Here is a 15,483-nt window from a genome sequence, read left to right as displayed (position 1 = left end):
GACCCAGGGTGTTGAGTATGGTGACCCAGGGTGTTGAGTATAGTGACCCAGGGTGTTGAGTATGGTGACCCAGGGTGTTGAGTATGGTGACCCAGGGTGTTGAGGAGTATGGTGACCCAGGGTGTTGAGGAGTATAGTGACCCAGGGTATTGAGTATAGTGACCCAGGGTGTTGAGGAGTATAGTGACCCAGGGTGTTGAGTATGGTGACCCAGGGTGTTGAGTATGGTGACCAGGGTGTTGAGGGGTATGGTGACCCAGGGTGTTGAGTATGGTGACCCAGGGTGTTGAGGAGTATGGTGACCCAGGGTGTTGAGGAGTATGGTGACCCAGGGTGTTGAGGAGTATGGTGACCCAGGGTGTTGAGTATAGTGACCCAGGGTGTTGAGGAGTATGGTGACCCAGGGTGTTGAGTATAGTGACGCAGGGTGTTGAGTATGGTGACCCAGGGTGTTGAGGAGTATGGTGACCCAGGGTGTTGAGTATGGTGACCCAGGGTGTTGAGGAGTATGGTGGCCCAGGGTGTTGAGTATAGTGACGCAGGGTGTTGAGTATGGTGACCCAGGGTGTTGAGGAGTATAGTGACCCAGGGAGTTGGCTTGGTGCCTTCTTTTAATACTTATTGATTAATAAATAAATAATAATAAGTAAATTTTATTCAGGAAAAGTACATACAGTTGATTTACAAACAATGTTGGATTTATAGAGAGAGCTAGTACATACAATACCTAAAGCCACTAATACTCATAGCATTTCGGGCAAGGTGTGGGGGGAAAAACACTTAGACCAAAACTTAATAGTAATCGGGATTAGGTATAAATTGTGTTGAAAGAAGGAATAAAAAAAGTAAAAAAGGGGGGTAACATAGAAGAAATCAGCAATTGTACACGTTGGTGAACAGCATTGTTTAAAAAATAGCAAGACATGGGTTGATATTTAGGGGGTAAGGTAGGTTACATGGAGTTAATTAGATAGTACTTAGTTTTACTCTTAAACTGGTTGAGAGAGGTACAGTCTTTGACATGATTCGGGAGGTCATTCCACATTCTGGGTCCCTTGATTTGTAGAGCACTTCTAGTTTGGTTACACACAGCCAAATTGTGTAACAGGAAGAGGTCTTGGACCCCTACTTCACTCTCTCTTTTTTAATAGTCCATATAGTCATAATTATAGCTTTAAGTATTCAATGAATAAAGTTTGTGACATTTTTACCCTTCTCCTTACCTAACATCATTTGTGCAGCATATTTTTATTTTATGTCTCACCCAGATTTAATTTAAAAATAAAACCAAACTAAATAAATTAGAAATGGGTATGTATAGCTAAGGTACACCCTTACTACTAGGTGAACAGGGGCATTTGGTGATAGTAAATGATCCCATCAGGCAGGGCTCATCACCTTCTCTCATATTTCATGTTCACCAGTGTTTATTTACTTAATAACTACGGGTATAATATCTTGCTTTTATAAAACTAATTCTAATGTCATAAAAGACATATTTACTTTAAGTTTCAAGCAGAGAATGCATATATAACTAACACGAAGGACTCCTCTTCACGAGATTCAATTTTAATAATCTTTTGTTTACGTTCCAAAATCTTAAAATCGATCCCAGTGTTATGTAGTAGAGAAAAATTGAGTTATATCTAGTTTACGTAAAGCTATGAGTGGTCGACAGTACACTTAGATCCCGGACCAAACTTACGAAGGATTTTCTTCTTAGTGTAGCTACCTGAATACCGACGTAGCCGCCACGAAGGCGCTAAGAAGGAAAACATTCGTAGCTAAGAATAAAAACATTCGTAAGTACATTCGTGAATCTGGCCCAGTGGTCGTCTGGGCGTCGTCTCTGCTTACTTGTATTATTGTATACTATGCATAATGTTTATACTCTGCCCACTAGTATTGTTTACTATACATCATGTGTATACTCTGCCCACTAGTATTGTTGTATAGTATACATCGTGTGTATACTCTGCCCACTAGTATTGTTGTATAGTATACATCGTGTGTACAGTCTGCCCACTAGTATTGTTGTATACTATACATCATGTGTATACTCTGCCCACTAGTATTGTTGTATACTATACATCGTGTGTATACTCTGCCCACTAGTATTGTTGTATACTATACATCGTGTGTATACTGCTGGGAATTTGCGACAGTAAGCGGAGGCCGGGCATGGATTCCTGTTTGTGAGAATCATTTATTGACTTCAGTAAACTCAGTCAGAAAGGACTGCACAAAGTCGACACGTTAAGGACCAGATGTGAGCTTAAACTTTAAAACTGACAACAATAGAAGACGAGATCAAGCACAGGAGTCCTTGACACCCCTGTCCAAAAGGTCGTTTAGCTTCTTAATTGCCTGTGGCAATCTTATTGCTAACTATAGGTTCTCACACCAAATTTGTATTTGTGGCTGTAAATCAGGTTCGAATCCAGTAGCAGGCCCTCGTTAACTGGAATAAACAGTGTAGTTTGCAGCACAATGAGTTACGGGTTTAATACTCTTGGAAGGTATTGACCTATCTTATATGGCAACAATTAACATTTTTTAACCATGCAAGCCACAACAATTTAGTATTACGTTAATTACTGTCACCTGGACAGTCAAACAATCAAAGGTAATTTACGTTAATTACAATGTCACTCAGACAGCCAATCAAAATAATAATTCTCAACAGTAATTACTCTGCCACATAGATAATTAAATAATCAGTGAGTAATTACGTTAATTACCGTCACACCGACAGATAATTAATCAAGACGAATTACATTAACTCTCCCCATCACGAAAACAACTTGCAAAAGCAGAATTATTCAACACTGTACAAATTACCTTAATTACACCGCCTCAACGGACAGCTTTCACAAAAAGGAATATATTCACTGATTCTTCAATTAATACAAGATTATATAAATCGCTTATCCGGTAAACAAATCAACACCCAAGATAACGATTTACATTGTTGAAATACAAGTGTATTTACACTCCACTCCACATTGTTTACTAAATAACACGGCCCAAAAAATCACAACACACAATAGTAATTAATAATCACTCGGTAATTACTCAGTGTATCACTCAATGCTTACTCACTGGTTTTCTTCTAACATGATATCAAGGTAGCTGCGCCTATAGCCTAGGCGAATTCTCATGAAAACGCCTATAGCCTAGGCGAATTCTCACGATAACGCCTATAGCCTAGGCGAATTCTCACGAAAACGCCTATAGCCTAGGCGAATTCTCACGAAAACGCCTATAGCCTAGGCGAATTCTCACGATAACGCCTATAGCCTAGGCGAATTCTCACGATAACGCCTATAGCCTAGGCGAATTCTCACGAAAACGCCTATAGCCTAGGCGAATTCTCACGAAAACGCCTATAGCCTAGGCGAATTCTCACGAAAACGCCTATAGCCTAGGCGAATTCTCACGAAAACGCCTATAGCCTAGGCGAATTCTCACGATAACGCCTATAGCCTAGGCGAATTCTCACGATAACGCCTATAGCCTAGGCGAATTCTCACGAAAACGCCTATAGCCTAGGCGAATTCTCACGAAAACGCCTATAGCCTAGGCGAATTCTCACGATAACGCCTATAGCCTAGGCGAATTCTCACGATAACGCCTATAGCCTAGGCGAATTCTCACGATAACGCCTATAGCCTAGGCGAATTCTCACGATAACGCCTATAGCCTAGGCGAATTCTCACGATAACGCCTGTAGCCTAGGCGAATTCTCACGATAACTCCATCACATTGGTTCTATCACCGCTAACCATTCCTGTTATCACACAAGTTGTCGTAGCTTTTAATACTGCAGCTTTGGGGGTCTCTGGGCATTTCTTAGATCTTCGACTTCTGAAGTAATCTCTTTTAATTTGTATGTTTTGAATATATGCATTAATGGTCCAGAGTCATAGACCATGTTTACCCTCCTGCGAGCCTCATTGGTGAGTCCATCTATAGTCATGCTGTCTGTGACTCACCTTCCCTATGGTGAGTCACCATCCTCCCTCAGGTATGGTGACTCACCGTCCTCCCTCAGGTATGGTGAGTCACCATCCTCCCTCAGGTATGGTGACTCACCATCCTCCCTCAGGTATGGTGACTGTCACCGTCCTCCCTCAGGTATGGTGAGTCACCATCCTCCCTCAGGTATGGTGACTCACCATCCTCCCTCAGGTATGGTGCCTGTCACCATCCTCCCTCAGGTATGGTGAGTCACCATCCTCCCTCAGGTATGGTGACTGTCACCATCCTCCCTCAGGTATGGTGACTGTCACCATCCTCCCTCAGGTATGGTGAGTCACCATCCTCCCTCAGGTATGGTGACTGTCACCATCCTCCCTGGCACTTTACACTTTTCTTCATTAAATTTCTGGTATTTGTTAGACTCTGTAGTGCAGGATGAAGGAGCATCCTGCATCCTTTGTTAGACCCTAGTAGACTTTACTAGGCTGTTTAGGTCAGCCTACTTTACTAGGCTGTTTAGGTCAGCCTACTTTACTAGGCTGTTTAGGTCAGCCTACTTTACTAGGCTGTTTAGGTCAGCCTACTTTACTAGGCTTTTTAGGTCAGCCTACTTTACTAGGCTGTTTAGGTCAGCCTACTTTACTAGGCTGTTTAGGTCAGCCTACTTTACTAGGCTGTTTAGGTCAGCCTACTTTACTAGGCTGTTTAGGTCAGCCTACTTTACTAGGCTGTTTAGGTCAGCCTACTTTACTAGGCTGTTTAGGTCAGCCTACTTTACTAGGCTGTTTAGGTCAGCCTACTTTACTAGGCTGTTTAGGTCAGCCTACTTTACTAGGCTGTTTAGGTCAGCCTACTTTACTAGGCTGTTTAGGTCAGCCTACTTTACTAGGCTGTTTAGGTCAGCCTACTTTACTAGGCTGTTTAGGTCAGCCTACTTTACTAGGCTGTTTAGGTCAGCCTACTTTACTAGGCTGTTTAGGTCAGCCTACTTTACTAGGCTGTTCAGGTCAGTTTGAATCTGCCGCCGTAAAGACATCGTTGCCAAGTTGCACCAGACGGCGTAAATAGTGTTGTTAAGCGCTCAATAATGCCATCATGTATATATAAATATGACCACAGGCCGTGACACTGAACACTTGAGTGTAGTTAACAAGATTTATGTAAGTGGCTTGTTAAAGGTCATCCATTTTCCTCCATTTTGAGAAGTTTTGGCCCCAGGCGGTGGCGTAAGGCTTGACGGGGTACAGAGACCACATTTACCGCTATCAAACACCCCAGATGGCTTCCCTTGCCGCTGGCTCGAGGCCAGACCTTGACATGACTGGACTGGTAGTTGGACTTGACAGCGGCGGCCTCGCCAGCGGTCTTGACACTCTCCAGGACCTGCTGGCGGTGTAGGACTTGTGACGTCCCACACCCTACCGACGCCTTACATGTTGGCAACACTTAAGTGACTGGCTTACACCATGGGTGTCCCAGCCTGCTTCTTCATCCTGCTGGTCCCCCCCCCCCTGGGTGTCCCAGCCTGCTGGTCCCCCCCCTGGGTGTCCCAGCCTGCTGGTCCCCCCCTGGGTGTCCCAGCCTGCTGGTCCCCCCCCTGGGTGTCCCAGCCTGCTTCTTCATCCTGCTGGTCCCCCCCCCTGGGTGTCCCAGCCTGCTGGTCCCCCCCTGGGTGTCCCAGCCTGCTGGTCCCCCCCCCTGGGTGTCCCAGCCTGCTGGTCCCCCCTGGGTGTCCCAGCCTGCTGGTCCCCCCCTGGGTGTCCCAGCCTGCTCCTTCATCCTGCTGGTCCCCCCTGGGTGTCCCAGCCTGCTGGTCCCCCCCTGGGTGTCCCAGCCTGCTCCTTCATCCTGCTGCCCCCCCTGGGTGTCTCAGCCTGCTCCTTCATCCTGCTGCCCCCCCCCTGGGTGTCCCAGCCTGCTCCTTCATCCTGCTGGCCCCCCCCCCTGGGTGTCCCAGCCTGCTGGTCCCCCCCTGGGTGTCCCAGCCTGCTGTTCCCATCCCCCCTGGGTGTCCCAACCTGCTGGTCCACCCCCCTGGGTGTCCCAGCCCGCTCCTTTATCCTGCTGGTCCCCCCCCCTGGGTGTCCCAGCCTGCTGGTCCCCCCCTGGGTGTCCCAGCCTGCTGGTCCACCCCCCTGGGTGTCCCAGCCCGCTCCTTTATCCTGCTGGTCCCCCCCCCTGGGTGTCCCAGCCCGCTCCTTTATCCTGCTGGTCCCCCCTTGGGTGTCCCAGCCTGCTGGTCCCCCCCCTGGGTGTCCCAGCCTGCTGGTCCACCCCCCTGGGTGTCCCAGCCCGCTCCTTTATCCTGCTGGTCCCCCCCCTGGGTGTCCCAGCCCGCTCCTTCATGCTGGTCCCCCCCCCCTCTGGGTGTCCCAGCCCGCTCCTTTATCCTGCTTGTAACACGGGGTAGGGTGTTCTCTAATTATCTTTCCTTCTTCTCCCCCCTCTACCCGTATTCTTACTTTTTATTCTCTACCAAGGGACTCCAAAACTTTTACCAAAGCCAACTCCACGCCACGTGGTCCTAAGACGATTGACCGACTTAGGATTCTACAACCAGTATGACGTGACCTAGGCTTTGAGCAAAACCCTAGAGTCGCCTCCGCCGCCACCACCAGACCAGTAACACAGAGCAATGATCGAGGTCCGGATCGATCATGCTAATTAATCAACCTTGGGGCTTGATCCCCACCAGTAACCGATGACCTTGGAAACTTAGAGTGTGGAATTAATTACACGGGAATGATGAATTCCGACTCGATGTTAGAATCGGCGCCCAATCCAACTCTGCCTCGTGTGGACCACGTGACCTGGACAAGTTCACATATAACAAACACATGGAAATAATAAAAATGCAGAATATTAACTAATTAATTTATTAAAAGAAGAACTAAAACAAAATCTAAATATGTTCACTCCCTACTTGACCTGAACGGCAATGAGTTGACTATCCCTATAAAAACTCATAAAGCAACTCTACCTTGGGCGACCAGCTCTAGATGTTGGGGGCTGGTCTTGGGAGAGAGGTAAGATGGTTGACCTCTCCCTGTTGATCTGGAGTCCACACTGATCTCTTCCTCGTCTGGTCTACCCCAAACTAGAGCATTGTATTGTTCCGCATCGCTTACAGAGTTACTTGGCCAGGTTTAAGTTATAACAATTAACCTCTGTTGTACTTAATTGATCCAGACTGGTTGAATTATTTTACTGAAGTTAAATTACACAAGCATCTAACGGCAGAGCTGTTCCCGTTCCCCAAAATGGTTATTTGAACTTTGAGAAATAGTAGACATGTCAACCCTGATGACCTATGACCGCCGGTCACTCCGCCTTACAACTTAGATCTGATTCGTGACGTCACTGATGGTGACTTAACTCAATAATTAGAATACTCTTGATATTGTACCCAGTACTATTATACAATACAATTTTAATACAAAATGAATAAAGGCTAATTTCTCTAAATTACTGAATACTATAGAATGGTTCATTATACGAAGCTATGAACAAGGCGTCGGTTATTTTCACCTCGAATTCCCTGGGGTCAGGTCCCGGGTCACCATGCGGGCTCAGCTTCCCATTCTCTTTTGTCGATAAACCACTCTGGATAATTCGTACAACCAGCCTAGTTTGTTACATGCTGGTCCCCCCCCCTGGGTGTCCCAGCCCGCTCCTTCATGCTGGTCCCCCCCTGGGTGTCCCAGCCTGCTGGTCCCCCCTGGGTGTCCCAGCCTGCTCCTTCATCCTGCTCGCCCCCTGGGTGTCCCAACCCGCTCCTTCATGCTGGTCCCCCCCCTGGGTGTCCCAGCCTGCTCCTTCATCCTGCTGGTCCACCCCCCCTGGGTGTCCCAGCCTGCTGGTCCCCCCCCTGGGTGTCCCAGCCTGCTGGTCCCCCCCCCCTGGGTGTCCCAGCCTGCTGGTCCCCCCCTGGGTGTCCCAGCCTGCTGGTCCCCCCTGGGTGTCCCAGCCTGCTCCTTCATCCTGCTGGTCCCCCCTGGGTATCCCAGGCCGCTCCTTCATCCTGCTGCCCCCCCTGGGTGTCCCAGCCTGCTCCTTCATCCTGCTGGTCCCTCCCCCTGGGTGTCCCAGCCCGCTCCTTCATCCTGCTGGCCCCCCCTGGGTGTCCCAGCCTGCTCCTTCATCCTGCTCGCCCCCCCCCTGGGTGTCCCAGCCTGCTCCTTCATCCTGCTCGCCCCCCCCTTGGGTGTCCCAGCCTGCTCCTTCATCCTGCTGGCCCCCCCCCCCCCCTGGGTGTCCCAGCCTGCTCCTTCATCCTGCAGGTCCCCCCCCCTGGGTGTCCCAGCCTGCTCCTTCATCCTACTCGCCCCCCCCCTGGGTGTCCCAGCCTGCTCCTTCATCCTGCTCGCCCCCCCCCTGGGTGTCCCAGCCTGCTCCTTCATCCTACTCGCCCCCCCCCCTGGGTGTCCCAGCCTGCTCCTTCATCCTGCTCGCCCCCCCTGGGTGTCCCAGCCTGCTCCTTCATCCTACTCGCCCCCCCTGGGTGTCCCAGCCTGCTCCTTCATCCTGCTCGCCCCCCCCCCTGGGTGTCCCAGCCTGCTCCTTCATCCTGCAGGTCACAGTATATAACTCCACGACCTGTAATGTCACTTAAGCATTACACTCCTGCAGCAGGTGTGGCATGACTGGTGCTGGAGCAGTGGGAGGCGCGCTGCAGGCCGCTGAGAAGTAGGTTTCAGGTGCTGGTTAGGGCAGGTTAGTGAGGGCTGGGGGGGGAGGGGAGGGGGGCAGGTTAGTGAGGGCTGGGGGGGGGATGGGAGGGGGGCAGGTTAGTGAGGGCTGGGGGGGGGGAGGGGAGGGGGGCAGGTTAGTGAGGGCTGGGGGGGGATGGGAGGGGGGCAGGTTAGTGAGGGCTGGGGGGGGGAGGGGAGGGGGGCAGGTTAGTGAGGGCTGGGGGGGAGGGGAGGGGGGCAGGTTAGTGAGGGCTGGGGGGGGGATGGGAGGGGGGCAGGTTAGTGAGGGCTGGGGGGGGGAGGGGAGGGGGGCAGGTTAGTGAGGGCTGGGGGGGGGAGGGGAGGGGGGCAGGTTAGTGAGGGCTGGGGGGGATGGGAGGGGGGCAGGTTAGTGAGGGCTGGAGGGGGGAGGGGAGGGGGGCAGGTTAGTGAGGGCTGGGGGGGGGGATGGGAGGGGGGCAGGTTAGTGAGGGCTGGGGGGGGGGAGGGGAGGGGGGGCACCGCGCCCCGCTGTTGACGTGGACAATAACTGGTTGTGACACATGTTGTGTAGCGCGGACCCTGCCACTGTCCTACACCCTCCTCCCTCCCCGCCCACCTCCCCGCTCCTGTGGGCGTCCGTGTGGACCTGTATAGCCCGGTGTTCACGGCTGGTGTTCACGGCTGGTGTTCACGGCTGGTGTTCACGGCTGGTGTTCACGGCTGGTGTTCACGGCTGGAGAACACCTGCTGGTGTTCACGGCTGGAGAACACTTGCTGGTGTTCACGGCTGGAGAACACTTGCTGGTGTTCACGGCTGGAGAACACTTGCTGGTGTTCACGGCTGGAGAACACCTGCTGGTGTTCACGGCTGGAGAACACTTGCTGGTGTTCACGGCTGGAGAACACTTGCTGGTGTTTACGGCTGGAGAACACTTGCTGGTGTTCACGGCTGGTGTTCACGGCTGGTGTTCACGGCTGGAGAACACTTGCTGGTGTTCACGGCTGGAGAACACTTGCTGGTGTTCACGGCTGGAGAACACTTGCTGGTGTTCACGGCTGGAGAACACCTGCTGGTGTTCACGGCTGGAGAACACTTGCTGGTGTTCACGGCTGGAGAACACTTGCCGGTGTTCACGGCTGGAGAACACTTGCTGGTGTTCACGGCTGGAGAACACTTGCTGGTGTTCACGGCTGGAGAACACTTGCTGGTGTTCACGGCTGGAGAACACCTGCTGGTGTTCACGGCTGGAGAACACTTGCTGGTGTTCACGGCTGGAGAACACTTGCTGGTGTTCACGGCTGGAGAACACCTGCTGGTGTTCACGGCTGGAGAACACTTGCTGGTGTTCACGGCTGGAGAACACTTGCTGGTGTTCACGGCTGGTGTTCACGGCTGGAGAACACTTGCTGGTGTTCACGGCTGGAGAACACTTGCTGGTGTTCACGGCTGGAGAACACTTGCCGGTGTTCACGGCTGGAGAACACTTGCCGGTGTTCACGGCTGGAGAACACTTGCTGGTGTTCACGGCTGGAGAACACTTGCTGGTGTTCACGGCTGGAGAACACTTGCCGGTGTTCACGGCTGGAGAACACTTGCTGGTGTTCACGGCTGGAGAACACTTGCTGGTGTTCACGGCTGGAGAACACTTGCTGGTGTTCACGGCTGGAGAACACTTGCTGGTGTTCACGGCTGGAGAACACTTGCTGGTGTTCACGGCTGGAGAACACTTGCCGGTGTTCACAGCTGGAGAACACTTGCTGGTGTTCACGGCTGGAGAACACTTGCTGGTGTTCACGGCTGGAGAACACTTGCTGGTGTTCACGGCTGGAGAACACTTGCTGGTGTTCACGGCTGGAGAACACTTGCTGGTGTTCACGGCTGGAGAACACTTGCCGGTGTTCACAGCTGGAGAACACTTGCTGGTGTTCACGGCTGGAGAACACTTGCTGGTGTTCACGGCTGGAGAACACTTGCCGGTGTTCACGGCTGGAGAACACATCCTGGTGTTCAGTGATGACGTAAAGCACCACACTGGTGGTAGTTGGGCTGCTCTGTTTACAACTCACTCTAAGTTGCTTCTACAAGTCAATTCTAATTAGTTTTAAATTAACTCTGTTCATATATAATCCAGAGAGACTTTCTAATGTTGTTCTAACATAATCTGCTTTAATAATTTACCCTCATTAATGAGTACTTACAATGTTCCATTGTCTTACAATATCTATCTGGTAATCCTAGTTTTAAGTAGATATGATAATATACGTTGCTGATTTATGGTTAATTGTTTCTAGATGATTCTAGAAGGCTGGCTGATGCAATAGCAACAGCAGTGATCTATGGTCGATTTATATTTACTTTTTATTATTTTTACTTTTACAGTGGAATTTTATTTTCCACATTTTCCTGGGGAGCGGAATTCGACTCAGAGTCTAATTTTGAGAACTGTCAAGCGTCTAACATTACTAAATGATTAATCTTCCCCATCAGACTGGTACTTTCAAAGCTTTTGTTTGCGTGTTTCTGTGGCTGTCTGTGTCGTCTATGTTCGTCTGTGTTTATGTCGCACACAGACACATACATGTCGTGTGTGTGTGTGTGTGTGTGTGAGTGAGTGTGTGCTGTGTGGCAGCTTGTGAGTGTTGGGGTCGCCCGGAGCTCGTCCCACAACCTGTTAATGTACAAGCCTTGCTACTGTCTCCCAGGCCATGTTTTCCTAGGAGACAACTTTAATTCTTAAAGTGCTCTGGGTGTCTGGAGGGAAGGATACATCATGGCCTAATGACCATCAGACCTCGGGCCATTGTTATCCACTGAGACAATGTCACCACGTGGCAGGTTTTCATTATTGTAGGGAACATTTGCCCCATAATGGGCCTACTAAATGATGTTAAATATTCCTTCGTTGATGCTTGACACTAGCAAGGCAAGGCATACCTTACCTTGCCTTAAGGTTACCTTGAGGTGATGTCGGGGCTTAGTGTCCCCGCGGCCCAGTCGTCGACCAGGCCTCCTGGTTGCTGGACTGATCAACCAGGCTGTTGGACGCGGCTGCTCGCAGCCTGACGTATGAGTCACAGCCTGGTTGATCAGGTATCCTTTGGAGGTGCTTATCCAGTTCTCTCTTGAACACTGTGAGGGGTCGGCCAGTTATGTCCCTTATGTGTAGTGGAAGCGTGTTGAACAGTCTCGGGCCTCTGATGTTGATAGTTCTCTCTTGAACACTGTGAGGGGTCGGCCAGTTATGTCCCTTATGTGTAGTGGAAGCGTGTTGAACAGTCTCGGGCCTCTGATGTTGATAGTTCTCTCTTGAACACTGAGGGGTCGGCCAGTTATGTCCCTTATGTGTAGTGGAAGCGTGTTGAACAGTCTCGGGCCTCTGATGTTGATAGTTCTCTCTTGAACACTGTGAGGGGTCGGCCAGTTATGTCCCTTATGTGTAGTGGAAGCGTGTTGAACAGTCTCGGGCCTCTGATGTTGATAGTTCTCTCTTGAACACTGTGAGGGGTCGGCCAGTTATGCCCCTTATGTGTAGTGGAAGCGTGTTGAACAGTCTCGGGCCTCTGATGTTGATAGTTCTCTCTTGAACACTGTGAGGGGTCGGCCAGTTATGTCCCTTATGTGTAGTTGAAGAGTGTTGAACAGTCTCGGGCCTCTGATGTTGATAGAGTTCTCTCTCAGAGTACCTGTTGCACCTCTGCTTTTCAACGGGGGTATTCTGCACATCCTGCCATGCCTCCTGGTCTCATGTGATGTTATTTCTGTGTGCAGGTTTGGGACCAGCCCCTCTAATATTTTCCACGTGTAAATTATTATGTATCTCTCCCGCCTGCGCTCAAGAGAATACAGATTTAGGCATTTCAGTCCGTCCCAATAGTTGAAGTGTTTTACCGAGTGGATTCTAGCAGTAAAGGATCTCTGCACGCTCTCCAGGTCAGCAATTTCTCCAGCTTTGAAAGGTGCTGTCATTGTGCAGCAGTACTCCACTCTAGAGAGCACAAGCGTCTTGAAGAATATCATCATCGGTATAGCATCTCTAGTGTGAAAATTTCTTGTTATCCAACCTGTCATTTTTCTTGCAGTTGTGACGGCTACTTTATTGTGTTCTTTGAAGGTAAGGTCTTCCGACATGAGTACACCCATGAATGCAGCAATTAAAGGTAAAAAAAGAAAGCCTGGATAAATAGTTGGACTGTTGATTATGTCCGTAAGTGTACTTTTTATATCATTATACTTTAAAGTGTACTCCCCAAGTTGCTGCACTAGTAAAGCAACCCGTTCTCGCAAATTTAATAAGTCAATATTGACTTATTAAATATGTGCATAGGTGACATACTTAACATAATAGATACCCTTAAAAAGATTCATAGAAAACACCGACCTTACCTAACCTTGTTAGTATCTTAAGATAAGCATCTTATTGCTTCGTAATTACAATTATTACCTAACCTATAATAGGTATAGGTTAAGTAATAATTGTAATTACGAAGCAATAAGATGCTTATCTTAAGATACTAACAAGGTTAGGTAAGGTCGGTGTTTTCTATGAATCTTTTTAAGGGTATCTATTATGTTTAGTATATCACCTATGCACGTAGTTAATAAGTCAATATTGACTTTACGAATTTGCGAGAACGGGTTGCAGAAGGACGGACAGAACAACAATTACCACAACTGGAAAGGTTACAGAAAATGCAGGATAAAAACACAAAAAGATACAAAACAGAAAACAGGCACAAACAAGCAAGCAACGCAAGCAAACCAAGAACACAGCAACAATATAAAACAATTTAGCAGTATGAAACCAAACAGACAGAAGCGCCGGCCTGAAGGACCGACAACAAACCACAACAGTTATGAACAAAATGAATTACAATAAGAAAGCATATCACACAACAAGCCATTAACAAACAAAATAAAATAAAAGACAATCACAACACGTAAGCATAAAAGAAAACACATAGGGCACGGTAACAACACAAAAACAAATACATGAAATACACACACACCAAACCACCCGCCCCGCCACAAACAAGGGAGAGGCACGGGCACAAACTACCAGATGGCAAACAAACAGCCACAAGGGCACACAGTACAAGAGTAAGCACAATAGTAGAAAATCACCTGACATACTTGCCAGGAAACACGTCCCGAGGGAACCGTGCATGGAACGCCTCCCAAGGCAACCACTGCCAGGGGCCCTGACCATCCACCGGCGCCCTCTGTTGTTGTCGCCTCTCCTCAAGAGGTTGTGTCGTCGCCTGGTGATCGTCCTGCGCCGACTAGTGTCCCTGGGGTTCTTCAGCCGGCCTTCTGCTCGAGTCCCCCGTCTTCCAGTTCGTCCTCTGCTGCGTCTGACCCTGTCCCTGCACCCTCGCCGGCTGTTCCGGCTGTGCTGGGTGTTGGGGTGGATCCGGCGCTGCCTCCTGTGCCTGGCCTGGTGCCCCGTGTGGTTGAGGAGGCTGCCGTGCTGCGACGTGCATCGGTTCGCCCGGCTTGTGTTGCGCGTGTCTCTGAGTCAGCCTCCGAGTCTGATGACGTGCGGCCAGAGCCAAAGCGTTCCCGGCGTTCGTCTTCAGCGTGAGCTGACGTTGGCGACTTCGACGCTTGTGGATATGCCGGCGACGGAGGGGCGGCTCCGGTTGTGTTGCAGACTACGGTGACGGCGGAGGTGCATTTGCCTGAGGATGCCAGTGCCGGTGTTTCGGCCTCCACTTCAGATTTGGTGTCTACTGTTCCTGCTTCAGGTGCGTCGCCTGCCTCGGATGGCTCCGGTTCTTCATGGGGGGTGGTTCACCCCGCTGAGGTTCGTGGTGAGCGGGATGGCCTGGTCATGCTGTTGAAGAAGACTGCTCGCTCTGGTGGATCTGTAACCCTTTCCTCGGTCCCCGTTTCATCGGCGGCGGTCTCGACGCCTCTTCCGTCTCCTGCGGTCTCGGTGGAGGCGTTACCATCTCGTCGCTTGTCCCCTGCTCCTGTGCGTACGGCGACGCGGCCGTCTCGGCAGCCCTCGTACGCTTCAGCGGTGTCGTCTGCTACCCGGAAGGACCTGGCTCGCGCTCGCCAGCCTCGTTATGCGACTTGCGTCGGTGAGCTTCAGGAGTGGCCGTTTCCACCTGATCTGAGGTTCCCGAGTTTATGCAGGGCCCACGGCGGCAGGGGGATCGTCCCCCCACCGACATGGAGTATTTGATTTGGGAGGCCTATAAGCGCAGGTATCCTTGGGCTTCGTTCCCTGAGAAATATATTCCTGTCTCTGAGAAATGTATTCCTCGCTCGTGATTCCTTTGTGTATTGTGGGTTGTTTCCATTTGTGTGCATGGTTGTGGGGTGCGGGTCGGGTGTGTGTGTATGTGTGTGTGTGTGTGTGTGTGTGTGTGTGTGTGTGTGTGTGTGTGTGTGTGTGTGTGTGTGTGTGTGTACTCACCTAGTTGTACTCACCTAGTTGTGTTTGCGGGGGTTGAGCTCTGGCTCTTTGGTCCCGCCTCTCAACCGTCAATCAACAGGTGTACAGGTTCCTGAGCCTACTGGGCTCTATCATATCAACACTTGAAACTGTGTATGGAGTCAGCCTCCACCACATCACTTCCTAATGCATTCCAAACATGTGTGTGTGTGTGTGTGTGTGTGTGGGGGGGGGGGGCGGGTTTGTTTCCCGGTTCCTGCGTGCTCCGGTTTGTGGTTGTGGGTTTGTGTGGCTTGTGTGTGTCCGGTTCCTGTGCGGTCCGGGGTTTGGTTGGTGTGTGTGTGGTTGTGGATGGCGTGTTCTTATGTTATGCTTTGTGGTTCTATGTTTTTGTGATGGTGTTTGTGCACTTGTCTGTGTGGTGT

This window comes from Procambarus clarkii, chromosome 53 (genome assembly GCF_040958095.1).
Source record: "Procambarus clarkii isolate CNS0578487 chromosome 53, FALCON_Pclarkii_2.0, whole genome shotgun sequence".
Lineage (NCBI taxonomy): Eukaryota > Metazoa > Arthropoda > Malacostraca > Decapoda > Cambaridae > Procambarus > Procambarus clarkii.
Note: the sequence above shows the minus strand (reverse complement) of the source record.